This window comes from Cygnus atratus, chromosome 1 (genome assembly GCF_013377495.2).
Source record: "Cygnus atratus isolate AKBS03 ecotype Queensland, Australia chromosome 1, CAtr_DNAZoo_HiC_assembly, whole genome shotgun sequence".
Classification (NCBI taxonomy): domain Eukaryota; kingdom Metazoa; phylum Chordata; class Aves; order Anseriformes; family Anatidae; genus Cygnus; species Cygnus atratus.
In genome coordinates this window covers 89,634,811-89,649,593 of record NC_066362.1, presented here as the reverse complement: position 1 = coordinate 89,649,593, position 14,783 = coordinate 89,634,811, and the positions used below count along the sequence as shown (strand labels likewise).

General features: G+C 42.4%; 1 protein-coding gene across 17 annotated transcripts in view; it reads left to right on the top strand.

Annotated features, from left to right (window-relative positions):
* The window catches only part of PHLDB2 (pleckstrin homology like domain family B member 2), a 113,176-nt gene that overhangs the window by 20,596 nt on the left and 77,797 nt on the right, over positions 1 to 14,783 (top strand). For 3 of the 17 annotated variants that reach the window (XM_050708326.1, XM_050708330.1, XM_050708327.1), the window contains exon 2: positions 11,567 to 11,714. The gene's annotated coding sequence lies outside the window, so the exon portion shown is untranslated. The other 14 variants (XM_035540747.2, XM_050708324.1, XM_035540728.2 and 11 more) reach the window with 14 other exon arrangements.

Sequence of the window (14,783 nt, the reverse complement as noted above, 5' to 3'; positions counted from 1 at the left end):
ATAAATCCCTTTGTGGCACAAAATGTTTTCCCGTGGAGAAACTAGTTATTAACTTTTGCCTTCATAGAAGTTTTAATAATACACTGCATGAAGGAGATATCTGTGGTTTGGATGGGGAAGAGACGAGAAGAAATGCAGCAATTTGTATTTACATATTAGGCAATGCGTCTGGAGGAGCGGGGATGTGATAGGATTAATTATGCAGGGCTGCAGCGACAGCCGAAAAATCGAGCACACAAATATGGACATATCTTCTGACTGCTCTGAGTGCTGGCCACCGCAAATACTGACTGTGAAGTTGGCCCTGCTTGGCTATCTCATTATTTCAAATTAACTCTCATTTCCTCCAGATGCACGTGGCATTAGTCATTTCTATCTGGTATGCATAGTTTGCTTAGTATTTTTTTGGATTATTTGCTATTCTTTCTCAGGACTTGGCTTAGTAATCCTGATGCTGCTATTTCTATCCCCCCACTCCATGACTGAAACACTCTGCAGAGAACATTAGGGGAAGAAAATAAATGAACTTAACTGGGCATTCCAGATTTAATAATCCTGTTGATATTAGTGTTTTAGGAGCCACAAATGCTCCTACAAATACTTGGCAGTCTCCAAATATTTGAAAATAATTAATATTCTGATCTGGTAAATGAACACAAACTAAGTTACAGGTTTAAATTCCTCTTTTTTTTTTTTTTTTAATGTTGTGCTTTATTTTTAGCTTTCTTCTTTGTTCCCATGCTACTCTGTTGGACAAAATTGCAGCTAGCCAAAGGTGTTGGCCTTTGTCACAGGCTGTCATTATTTTGCATGGGAAGTGAAAAGCCTTTGGGTTCACAGGCAGGGAGTGCTCTTACTGTATTGCTGCACAATGCACAGCTCCAACGTTCTCTGCCATAATCAAAGCTTTGCTCACAATTGCTTTGCTGGTATTTACTTTCTTGTTGTTATTATGTTGATCCGGTGCAAGGAATGAACTTTCTGTCACCTGCAGTTGCTCTTACGGTGCTGGTGCATGAAGCGCAGGAAACCCCTGGCTTGGTGCTTCCAGGTAGCTCTTACACCAGTTATCAGCCAGCACCACCATCCCACGTACATCCTGTGCCTTCCCGCTGGAGCTCCACCTGCACTCCCCCACCTCAGCACTCTTCATCGCTGATGCTAGATCCTCACTGGGAAGCAGGGTCCCCAAAACCAACGTACTTCAGTATTGCCACTGGTAACGGCAGCAGCTCTGGGCTCTGTGCTTCATGCACAAGCAGAAAGAGATGGTCGTTGGCACAGTCTGTGTACTGGTAATATTTGAAGCATGCAACTTGTCTGGGAAACCCTAATTAAGACCAGTCAAGTCCTGCAGCGTTGCTCTTCTGTGGCTGGTTGTGAAGACTTGGAGATGTCAAATCTAGCCCTAGAGTCTCAGCTGTGAGCTCTCGCTCTTTATGCCAAAACTCAAAATATTCTCTGCTTTTCCTAAGCCCTTGAAAAAACATTAAGAAACAAGTGACATCTGTCTTGCACATCTCTTCCTGGCATGCAAGCAGTGGATCTAATGACCATCAAAGGATATTTTAAGAGTGGAGTAGACAGCAAAGAGGTGCAGGCTCAAAAATTTGCAAGAGTTTTAACTGTGTAGGTTCTTGGGCTATTCGTTTTGTAGCTTGGTGTGGCTTTTAAAGATCGGGGTTAATTATTTGAAATACAGGCTAAACAGAATATATAACTAAGTCCTTTAGTAACCTTTGGAAATCAAAACTTGCATTGCTGTTAGTCCGCTAACTCAAGGAGGAATATGCAGCTTTATAATATCAGGCAAAAAAAATGACGCTACCCTAGTTGAGACCTCTTGGATGTATGTACAACTTCACACAACGTTGTGGAAATGTCTGATGTACAAGAGCATAATAAATCTCCTGCTGTGTCTCAGCTGTAGGGAAATGGCTCCATCTCTGAATTGTCCTTGCAAATGGTTTGCTATACTTGAGGGGCAAATTGCATAATTAGGCAATTAGTAGTAAAAACTTCACTCCTCACCACTGGAGTGCAACAATGTGCAGCTGAATGTATTGCTCATTTGCTCCTGGAAGTTCTTTTTTGCTTCTTAAACAGTCAGCACTGGTTGAGTAATCTTTTTTTCATATAAGAAAAACAGCTCTGATTACACAGCCGCTGCTCTCTGTATTTCCGTCCTGAATACATCTCAGACTCGTTTCTCCTTTCAGACCTACGTGTTGAGTAGTCATCAATGCAAGATACTTTGCAATTACCTCGGCTTGTTTCAGAGAAGGCAATGAAGCATGTGATGCGATTCTTGTAAAGCAATGCTTTGTTTTAATAGGTCGTGTTGAAAACAAATTATGATGATCCATTGAACGCATGGCTTGAAGTGCTGCTGCTTCATGCCGGAATGCTGCTGCAGCCACAGGTGGTAAATCGGCCAAGGGAATATATAGGCTGTAGCAGTCTTTCCAAGAGGGTGTATGATGTGGTTGAGGAGAAAGTAATGGCATGGGGGAAAAAAGTAATCTTCCATCCCTCGCAGAGTAACTTGTATCCAGAAGTAATTACATCACCAGCTCATCTTTCCAATGTCATCAGTTTTGATAATTATGTATGTGCCTGTCTGTAATAAGCAGTAAAGTTTACCTAAAACAGAGCATGTCTTTTTGGCAAGCCACTACATCTGCTTGGAAAGGATTATGTGTATGTGCTGACTCATCTGGCATAGGTATGTGATTATTTTACTTCATTAGGTAAAATTTGAGGAGGGTTTCTGAGACGATTTGGTTTGTGAATTTAAACAGTCCTGTGACCAGCACAGGGAGTTAGCAGACTGAAGGAGAGTGTTTAATCTGTTACCTTTCTTCAGTAATAAAGCAAGATTAAGAAAAGATTGAGGATGGACTCTGGGATGCCTGAATTTGGTCTGGCACTGCATGGAATTGTCTGCTCATGGAGTTTAGCTTAGGCTTCTCTGGTGCCAAACAAAAATCGAGATCCCCAGCGTCTGCAAGCAGAACCTTTGCCTGAAACCTCTCAACCTCTAGGAATGTCAGCTTCTGTGTTGATTTAAACATATATATGTATGACCATTAAAGAGTTTTTTCAATTTGATAAGAATTTAGGATAAACCTGCATAAGGCCTGCAGCCAATTTAGGATGTTAATCAATAGAAACATTTCTGAGGCTATTTCTGCTGACAGATGATTTTTGCGTAGGAACAGTTCTTAGCTTACGCAAGACCTGGTTTTCATTTTAAAATTAATTCTTCCTTTTAGGTATCTTAAAACACTGATATTTCTAACATAGCTTCTCACTCCATCTCCTTACCTTCTCTGTGTCTCCATGCCAGCTGGCCAGAAAACCCAAGGCTTCCACAGGATGTCTGCCGGGGATTTTTATGGTCTGTCTGAGTGCCTGGGGCACCCTGCCCACCTAAGTGGCCGGGAAGGCAGGGAAAGGCTTTCCCCGGGCAAGCAGCCTGGAGCAGGAGCACTGCTTTGGTGAAGGACTCGGCCGTTCCCTTCTTTGCAGAAGTGCTGGCTAATGCCACAGCAGCGCAGTCACTGCAGCAGGTGGTTGGGGTCTCTCAGCACCCACTAATCCCATATGTAGGGTTCGGGCCTCCTCCACAGCCCATTCATGGCATAGGTTGCCAGGGCCCGCAGCAGCCTGGAGCCACCTCATGTTGCCACTTCCACTCAGGGAATTAAAAGCCCTCTTGGGCCAGGTTTGCCCTGTGGCATGGGCTGGGGGGATGTGTGTCTAACAGCTCAGGAAGGAAACAAAAAGGTTTATCGTGACATAGCTCCCAAATACTCTGTTCTCCCTTCTCCAAAGGCTTATTGGTGTCACAGTTGGCTTATAGGTACATGATGTGAAAGGCTAAGGGGGCACATGAGGAAACTGATCCCCCAAGGAAGGTATCCTCCTGCGGTAGGTCCCCAGGTTGGTGCAGCTACCCCATCCTTCCCTTGGCAATGGAAACAGCTGTTTAAAATTTAGAGTACCGTGGCCTAAACCTGCATGTGGATCATGAGTGACCCTCAACACAGCCCTTCCAGCAGGCTCAGGCTGACGTTGCACGGCACAGTTTAGTGAAGTGATTGACTCGTGTTGTCTTCCCACTTTTCAGACACCACGCAGGATCTGGGTTTTCAGAGGGAAGTACTCAAGGCAGTCTAAAAACCAAAGCCTTCTGAGCAGTTCTGTGTGTTGAATACGCAGATTCAGAGGTCCAAGCCCACAGTTAGTTTAGAACATACTGACTGGAATATTTCAAATCCAATTCTTCATCTTTTAGTTTCTGGGAATAATTCTGTTGACATCACTGCTGACATAGAAATTGTCAGTCTTTGAATTTCATTACTGTCACTGTGGGTGCTGTAGTAATGGGAGCATTATAATGCTTTCAACTCTTACAACACAAAGAAAATCTCAGCCTTTTTGAATGACTTGTTTATTCTGGCTGAATTGAGAGAAAATTCTAGCCTTTGCTTTTGTTTTGGGTATCAAAATTAGAAGTTCGGTTAAATGGTGATTTTATGCAATTTTTTTCTGCAAATCTAGATTGTTTCTTACTTACCACAAATGAAAGACAAAGTGAAGTGTAGCAAGACTTTAAAATGCTAGCTTTTCCAGATGTTACACTTGAGGGCCAGATGTTCACAGAAAAGACTTTTGGCTTCCTACCAAGATATCAAAAATGTTCCAGACAAATTAAAATACATTTTGTTAATTGCCAAAATCTAAACAGAATAAGAAAATATTTTGTGAAGAGAAAGAACATTATTCTGACTCTATTCTATTACACTGATGATAAGGGTTGAGTTCCATACTCAGACTGGTACAGATCCATAATAATTCTTAAATCAATATCTAGTTCATATTTACACTGCTGTTCAGGCAAGGGAGCTGAATATTGCCCAGGTTGTTACCACAACTTTGAAAGCTTGCAGTTCTCTCAGACAAATCACCTGAGATTAAGCTTTTAAAAGGTTTACATTAGTTTTAACATGTACATTTACTCATTCATTATTTCAAATTGAAAGAAAGTACAGAGCAGTCTGTGGAAAAATCAAGTCATGTTTTGATACTGGTTACATCCTGCTAAAATATTTTCTGAAATTTAACAATAAGTAGAAACTTATATTTAAAAGATATGTGGATATATCATAATCCATGAACTAAATTTGTTTTAACAACCTAACTTCAGGCATGGAGCATTAGAAATGCTAACCAATGAAAAGAAAGACTTTACATGAAAATTGTAATGGTGAAGTCTAATTTTTTGATTAACCTCTAAAAGGACAACGAGAAGTAGAAAACTTGCTACTCTTTTAGAAAAGAAAAAGAAAAAGAAAAAGCCGGATGTTTCTCCGTGTACAATCCTTGCAGCCATGTCTAGAAAATGGGAGTTGTCTGTATCAGATAAATCCCTGATTGCATGTCCTATTGCTTTACCAAGTTTTCCAGACCCGGCAGGATACGCTTTGAGCTCATGTTTGGAGATAAAAGATAACATTTGACATTCAGCTAAACCACATGCAATGTCAGATCCTGCAAACTGAACACAACTCGTCCATGTTGACTTTTCTCTGGGGCCAAAACTCCACTGCACAGTCCCTGCATGGTCATCGCCCTTCCCTGAGTGTCCGATCCAGCTGGTTGTCCGAGGGGTTCCTGCCTACAGACAGTAAAAATCGGAGAAGTTTGCTGCAGGTGAGACTGACATGGAACTGCATCCTCCTCAAATGTGACTCTGATGGACTCTGAATGACCCAGGCACTGTTAAAGTCATTAATTTGCCTTCTGGAAAGTGAATCTAAAAACTTGCACGGTTTGCCTTTGTTTCGATACTCCGCTAACATTCGTTCAAAGTCCATCAAGATGAACGAGCAAAATACTGTGTTAATGGTGAAGAAAATGTTTTCTTTTAAAATTTTCAAACCACCTATTTAAGTTTATTCTCTAAGGGGCGGAAAAAAAGAAAAAAACTGATTCAGTAGTTGATTTGAGTTTTGTGCTCTTTTGTATTGGGACTAAAATGGTTTGTTGAATTTAATCTGAATTTGTGCTTTTAGTTCCCACATACCTGTTAATTTCTGTAAATAAATTTGTTGCTCTTTTACACTAATGTTCAATATTAGCAATAGAAATGAGTAAGAAAAGATTTTTTTGTGCATCAGATTTCATGAAGTAGGAGTGCAGACTGTGCTCCAGGGTTAAATTATTAATTATGGTGTATAATACTAATGACAGAAATAGCAAGGCAAAGAAATCTATATATATGATATTTATTGTTTAATACATAAAATAGTTCACTTGTGACTAAATACAGGAGCAAATAATATCTGGAATTGAAAGGAAAAAGGACACAAGATTAGATTTTCAATTTTAGTGTAAGCTAATGTTAAAGGAATATTGAGTTCTTGAGATGCAAATCTTATCTCTTAGATCATTCCCAAAAATCAAAGATACAAATTCAACATTAAAATGTTATCTTGCAAAGCAGAAGGCTTAGAGCTCTTGCTCAGCAGTCCCCCAGCTGAATTCCTCAAACAGTAAAACTACATGCCTACCTTTGCGTGGGCACTTCAAAAGTAGAAAATGCACTGTAGATTAACAGCTTCTGAAGAAAAGGAATCTAAATGTGCAAAAGAAATGACAATACTGAGTAATGGATAAGATAGGGGAAAAGCCTTACTTGGCCAGTGAAGCTCTTTATACCTTCATTGCAAAAACACAACCTCTGTGATTTTGTTTTGGCCTCTTGTTGTGGTGCCGAGCTGGGGAACTCACTGAGTGGAGAACTCCTGTGAGCCAGAGTTCCTCTGAGCATCCCTGCCTCTGGCAGAGAGGCTGTCCCGCCTGCTGTTTGGGATCTGGGAGCAAAAACCCTACAGGACTTTTATCGGTCACTGGCTGTCATAAAGCCAAAACGTGCTACTTAAACTTGAACATCTGCACACTGCAAATTAAATTCTATAATTACCATGCAAAGCTCTACGGTATGAGGAAGAAATACATCTTGGTGTTCCTCATTAAGGTCCAAGGTGAAGTATAAGACATGCTGATAGTTTTAATTGTGGTATAATTTTGCCTGGGGACGACGTATATGTTTATAATGTGGTGATTCACAACACCTTACAGAAGGGGGAATACATACTTACTGGTATCTGCATCCTCTGTTGTGGATAGATGGTTGGCTTTTTTGTCTGGCTGAGGTGACAGCATCTTTTCAGGATATGTTGAGCAAAGGATACTCTATTTTTTCATTATTACTGCCTCACTACTATTGTGTTACTGTTGAATCTGACTGAAAATATTAGAAAAAGTAGATGAGTATGGAATGGGTGGGAGAGGAAATGAGGTAACTGACAAAGTCAATGGTTGGCATAGTCTAAAACTTTAAATTTATGGCTCCTGGAGCCCCAAATGCCATCTCTGTAAGGGGTGAATAAGGTCCTTCAGTGGAGCTGTGCTAGTTACCCTGGATCCTGCAGGCTTGAGGGCTTCTGGAAATGTTTCCTGTTTTGGTGTTGTGAGGGCGCCTGTAACTCATGATTAGGTTTCCAGACCGCTTTGTCGATGTTCGTGTTTGGGAGAAATCTCGGAACAAAAAACAAGTGCTCCATCATCTTTTGGTTTTCACTTGAAATGTTTTTATAGAAACCAAAAGAGTCTGCTGGACTTCTTTGAGGAACGAAATAGGATAGCGTGAAGAAATAACATGTTTTTAGTATTTGTTTGTTTTACAGCAGATAAAGATGACAGATATCACTTGTTTTCATTTGGAAGTCGCTTTCCATTAGAGCCACTCTTGTTTCAGTGTCTACTTCACCCGTACACAGCAGCTTCAGTTGTGAAATTCAGTCATGTAAAGTATGCAGTTTGTATTCAGGCTGCACAAATATTACAGCTTTTTGTAGATTTTTCTTTCTTAACAGCTTTTAATATGAATCTTCTCAGTCTTCCACCAGGGCAGTCTGTTTTTTTCTCTTCTTTATATTCCATTTTTCACTCCGTTTGCCTCACTGCCTCATACAGACCTTAAAACACATGCTATTCTTATTTACCTTGGGTTGTAGTTTGTGTCTTTTTCCCCCCACCCCCAGCCAGGAAGCTAAAAACAGGGTGTGCTTTTAAAACGCAGGAAAGTAGCTTTAAGTATCTTGATGGCTGTAAGATCTTTTATTTAAAAGAAAAAAAAAAAAAAGGCATGATCTCCCTGGACACTGTCCAAACTTGTGGCTTTGCAAAATGTTAATTTTAGAGTCCCTGTCCCAATCTAGAAGCGAAGCTTTTTCTAACAACACAAGCAAGGACTTCCTTTCCTCCTCTCCTCCCCTCCCCACTGTGACTTACAAATAGCATTTTTCCTGTAGGATAAATAACTTCACCAAAATAGATATATAAACCCTCTGTAAACCTCAGGCTGTTTATAGCTGAAATCCAACTGTTATTTTGCAGCTGGTCTCTGCATTGTATGCGGAACCTCGCGGAAGGTTGTTAGCTTAGCTGAGATCTTAGGTTTTGTGCATTTATTCCTTCTGAAGGAGAAATCAGCCTTATTCCTGATCTTTCTCCAAACTCATTTCTACAAGTGTTAGGTACGGGGAGGCTCATTAAAAACACCACAGCAGAGGTTCCCGGGAAGGTGGCGTGAATCCTGCTAGCATGCCTCTGCTGCTTCCCTGCCCTTGCGGAGCAGAGCAAGCAATTACAAGCGGGGTGAGCCAGAGGCTGGAAATCACGTCAGACGAGAGAGGCTTGGTGGCACTCGGCCACGGCGTAACAACAGTGAGGCGTGCGCATCCCCAGGCTACGTCTACAGCGGTCAAGGTCATCGGCCACGTGCTCGGTAATGGAGCCCATGAGGAGTACCAGGCTCCCTACTGGCCTTCCTTTGTGGCTTGTTACTTACATCATTCGGGGCAGGTAGGTTAAGCCTGTAAAATGATGCTTGTGCTGCTCGGTCCCGTTCTGCTGCAGGCACAGAGAAGGGTTTGGCTGAACAGAGCCAGTCCCTGGAGCACTCCTGACCTGTGAAGGGAGCTGGGGCCTCCAAGTGCTGAGATGACACAAACCAAAGCAAAGCTCCATGGATTGCCATTATTCCTACTCTATTAACCTCTGTTGCTTTGCTTTTTAGATTTTTGAGTTCAAGGGGGGAGAGGAAAAAAAAAAGGGAGAGACAAGATTTGTGCAGGATGTTTTGTGAGTTCAGGACAAAGCTGGTATCTTCAGTTCATAATAAGCTGTAATTTCCAAACTATGGGTCATGGTCATAACAAGTTCATGATTTTTGAAGGTGATGTTTTATGCCTAGAAGCACTGGCAAGAAATACATTTACAAAGCAAAAATTTGGGGAAGCAGTCCTCAATTTTGCCAGAGCCACTCTTAGGTGCTGACCACAAGAAAGCAAAGTGTGGAGACAACTGGAAAATTATGTTGCCCTTCCAGTTCAGGTCTTGTTGTCAGAATATGCAAGACCCAACAAGATTAGAGCAGTTTTGCCCTTTAATTTAAACAGATGCAAGTTGGAGTCATTAGCAGATTCGCATCATAACTCTGGTTCAACCCTGAGTCATGGGATTATTTCATTCTGCTATATTCATTTTTGATGAACCACTTTGCTCCTTGTTTGTTAGGGAGGGTTAAACACTAATTCCTCAATGAAATACTTCTCCCCTGTTGAAACTTGAATGGGATATTTTCCAGGATGCAATCTCAGAAACCACCCTTCGCACAATAGCTGTGCCAGAAATGCCTCACCAGGAAAGCAGATTGCCTGGGGGTGGGGAACATTAACGAAATGGGCAAGGGGGGGCTTTTTGAAGACTATATTTCGATCTTCCTTCTCTTGTGACATCAGTCAAAATTTTCCTCACTGAATGAAGTCGGATGTCGCATATTTCTTTGAACCAAGTCATTAAAATTCCCAGCTCTTGCTCAAGCAGTAGACGAGACTCATTCCTGCTTTCTGCTGAAGCTGTTTGACTATTTCACGTGGTAGAAAGAGTTATTCAGCTCATGGCTCTCCTATCTGTGAACAGCAGACAGGACCTTACCTGGCTGACTGTTGAAGCAACTCTGGGACAAGGTGCTGACTGCGGATTTTTACAGGAACCTGTGTGTTCAGATGCCTAAAAGGCAAACTGGGCACGAGCACAGGAGTGAAGTACCTCACCCACACGTGCTGAGGAGCCAGCCCAGAGCATCTGCAGAGAACAAGCCACCTGCACAGTGCCAGGCTGCAGCTGCTACAGCATCGTAGCAAAACACTAAATTGGAGCTTAAGAATGAGGGGTAGGGACTAACTCAGTGCATAAAGGAGACACAGGCTAGCTGAGGGATGTAAAGAGTTTTTTAATTCAAAAACCTCCTTGAGATCTGTAAGATGTTTCTGTAACTCCAAGCTTTTAATGAAGAGAAACCTTCATCCCAGGATGGAAAACAGAAGATACAGCTACGTGTAGGCTTGACTGTGGCTGCTAATGCAAATGGAGAAATTGATTTATTTTTTCAAGTCAGTGTACTTAACCCAGAGTAGATTTAAAATGTCGAAAGAAAGAAAAACAAGACCATCTTAGCCTGGTACTGATTTCCTTTTACATTTTACCTATGTTTAAATCTGTTTTGCTTTCTCTCCTAGAAATGTGATCCTCCCCAAAGTAGATTATGTAGCTATAGAAGCAAGACTGCACTGCTCTTGGAAAAATCTGCATGCCTTTGTGCTTACATTTCCTTGCTTTTGCGTCTGAGCTGAGCCCCTGACAATTGAAAATATTTAAAGAAGCAAAACTAAACTCTAGTGAATGTGAAAGGCATTTGCACAAAAATACAAGCCGCCTTCCCTCGGTCTTAATAGAAAAACCTTAAAAGGATTGCATATGCTATACTGATAAATACAACTACTCATTCCCTCTATGCTCGTGCGCTAGTTTTGAAAGTCTTTGTTTCTATTTTTGTCTCCTCACTCTTTATCCAAATAAAGATCTGTAAGTAAGTAAGTTTTCTGTCTGTCTAAGCTCAGCAGCTACGTGGTCACATCTCCTCCATATCATTTTTCCTGTGAACTTTCAGTTCCTTCTCCTTCACTTGGAATAAAATCAAGCACTCTGTTAATGGCCAGGACTCTGCAGCAGGAAGTCCGTACCACATCTCCTCGGGGCCTGTGCATGCAAGAGGTGAAATGCTATCGGTCTCGTGGAACTGTGATGAGTAACTTCAAAGTCACTCTCCTATAATAGAAACTTAGTTTAAGAGCAGAAAAAAAAAAGTGCTGGTGTGCCTCAGTGCTTTCCAAAACCTGTTTTTGCCATGTAAAGTCAATTGGCTGTAAGCTGTGGGCCCAGCTTGGCTTCAAAGAGTGCCTGGCTCTTCATTCACAAACTAAATGCTCTAGAGAGCTGCCAAATTGGGGAGATTATTCTGTCTCATTTTCTGGCAAGCCGCGGCTGCGTGTATCACTTCATTTATATGCTAATTGAGGCCAAGCCTCCAAATAGACTCCATACAATATCTGTGACTTGGCTCCCTCTCTGTGATTATTCTGCCTTCCAGCAGCTTCAGTGTGTGCTCTGAGCCGGAGGAGATTCAGTAATGTCTTCATCTACCAAGTCCCGAATCCTGGCCCCAGCTTTCGGAAACTGACGGCTGAACTGGAGCAGCGCAGGTCACTTGCGTGAAGGATTACCGTGGTGCTGTGAAGGTGAGCTCACACCGTTTGTTGATGGGGACTCTCTGTGTTCCAGCTTTAAGGAGATGCTGATGTTTCTCGGGCCAGCTGGTGTAGTAAGAGGTTGCAGAGGGCATGGATAATTACAGGGATGATGTGTTGATGAGGTAAAGCAGCCAGTTCTTTTACCTCCTCTCTTCTGCTGGCTCGTGTGTGATTGAATGGCAAAAGCTCCCTCTGCTCAATTTTCTGTCCTCTTTTTAAAGCTTAGTGAACATTCCTGCACTGTCAGTTATTCCTTGAGGAGCGCTATGTTGTTACAGAAAGAGCAGGTACAAATACTGGGATGGTTTCACACTGTCAGGTAGCTCACCTCCACCACGCTGCTCTCACTCCCCCTGGCCTTTGAAGCTGCTTTAGTTCTCCATTTGTTTAGTATTTGATAAACTTCAGAAGTTGAGGATCATTTTTTTCAGCAAATGGGACGCTTGCTGCGGGCTGAATTCACCAAACGTTTCACCAAAGGCTATTGAACATAGGGTCGGAAACATACATGCTTGTGGCACAAAATCTTTGAGCCTTTTCAGAAGGAAGCACTGGTACCTCCTGCTTAAAGCAGAGATGTGACAATGGCTCATGAGCATTTCTCATCATTAACCCCAGGGATCAGAGCTCTCTGCTAAATTCTGAAACTTCCTTGTGATATCATTTCCATACTTCTTTGAACTTTCTGTTAGAAATATATCAAGGTGTATTTTAAAAAATCTTGTTAAAAGAGAACTGAGCACTTGAAATTTAGAAAGTTCCCAGCTGGCAGTCACCTGTGCAAATCCTTTGCAGACCTGCACTGCAGCGCAAGCTGTTACGGCAGCTTGTACATGGGAGCACAGAGTTACAATATGCCTAACTTTTGATTACCCAGTGCAAATACTGGATGTCACAGTCCTGGTCCAGGTGTCCAAATAGGTGCTTCATAGTCTACCGGAGAGCGCAAATGGCCAAGGAAAAGCAGTTGACATGAACATGACAAAAGTTCCTGGGCTCTCCTATGCCTAGTGCATGCTCACGGCTTTGAAATAAGGAATGATTTGCAATCAGGATTCGTGACTTGGGCTCAGGCACCTACGTTGTCTTTTTGTACACAGGGGATTTGCTGTTCTCATCTGAGTTGTGGCAATGCCCACCTCTCATCCAGGAAGTGAGGGGTATCAGTGCAGCGTGAGTTTCCTCCCCTGCCTGAGGCAGTTCAAATTTACTCTGCGTGTGCTGGGTAATTGGTTTATCCAGGGTACAAGCTGGCACGGAGACACCCTCTGCCTCACCTGTTGACGTGGAGTCATGATCTGGCCAGGAAAGGAAGGCAGACTCATCAAGCCAAGGGCAGATAAAGCAAGAGGGAGCAAAACTGTTTTGCCCAACGATGAGGCAATTTCCTGGGATGGACCAGTTGTGGGATCTGCTACTTCCCAGAAGTACTTGAACACTTTTGTAATCGGCTCATCACTCATCAGAGGAACCTTCCATGGGATTTCCAAAGCCTGCCTCTGCATTCACTGTACGTTGTTACTGGGAACAGCTGCCTCGAGTCTTCTCTGAGCTGCCTCAGGGTTATGACCTGTTGGCTGACAAAAATAGGTGCCAGGTGAGGTTCCTGCCAGGGCATGACTGCCGGGCTGAAGGAATACCTCTACCCTTGTGCAAGGAAGCGGCTCATTTATTTCCATGACACACTGTTCCTTTGTGTGCTCCATGGAGCAGGTTTTGGCAAGCAGCGTTCACGCAAGTCTCTCTGTTTTAAGTGGAAAAGCTCCAAAGCTGATAAATTTCCTGTGTCAGAGAAAGGACATCTCTGTTCTAGGCCAGGATGCTATCGTGAGCATCCTGTTGCTGTTAGTGCTGCAATTCTGTTACTACTGGAGTACAATGCTCGCTCCTTAGAAGATCTGGAGGTTTTAAAATTTGTTTACTTCTTTCTGGAGTGAAAGGAGAACTGTTTGAAATGCTACTGATTTTTACATACATATTTTTCTTGTCAACCCTATTGTTACTATTTGGACTCTAATGGGATGTTTTAATTTGAGAACGTTTGTTTTGTGGTATCAGACACTGCCTGACACAGGATGCATCCCATCTTACAGTGCTAATTGTGTTTAACTTAGAGCAGAGTGTTTTAACCCCAGACCCTCTCAGATGGATAGGGGAGGAACTTGAACACAGGTGTCCGATGGCCAAGACCTCTCCAGTATGAAAACAGCTTCCACTCAGTGACAAAAATGATGGTTTTGACTGAAAGGTAAAACAAACAAACAAAAAAATCCCACCTAAATACACTGGGTACATTTTCTTACCACATTAAGGCTAGCCGGCAATACCAGTTAAATTTGAAATGTGTAGAGCTGTGTTTCACAAAGTTTTGCACCTACAGTTATAGAAAATTCAGCTCTTCCAGCAAAAAGAACAGCACATGGGTGGATTTAACTGGAGGAGAGAATTAGCTGGGGAGAGGAATGTGATTTAAAGGGCAAGAGGAAGAGTGGAAGAGATGGTACTACCTTTGCCAAGGAAAAAGGAGCTGGTGCATTTAAATATGGGCTTCGTTACTATAGGAAGATAGAAGAAGGTCAGCAGCTCCAGAAGTCTTATAGGAACACACACAAAAGTTGTTGTCAGTGGTTAGTGTCCTCTTGAGCACTTCTGCGGGACATACTTGCAATGGTTTGTCCGGGTACTAAAAACACACACGTTGTGATGCTGGCAGTTGCATGAAGTCTTGCTGAAGGTAGTGGGTGTAACAACCACCCTTCATTTGAGTCAAGTGCAAAGTGCAATTAGGCTTTACGGAATAGATAGCTCGAACAATGGGAGCCACCACCCCAACAATAAGGGTACATGCAGAGCTGTTTAAGAATGCATGTGGCATGGGCGGAGGGTTTGATAACAGGCTGCGTTAAGGTGCAGGTGGCTGAATATTGTTCACATAGGAGAGAAACCAGAAAAAACATCGGAGCAGCACACGTCAAGAAAGTCCCAACAAAAGAAATACTTGCTGCCTGATTGAATAAAAGCTGAGAGACTTTACAAGAGTCAGGCACCTGGAGCTCA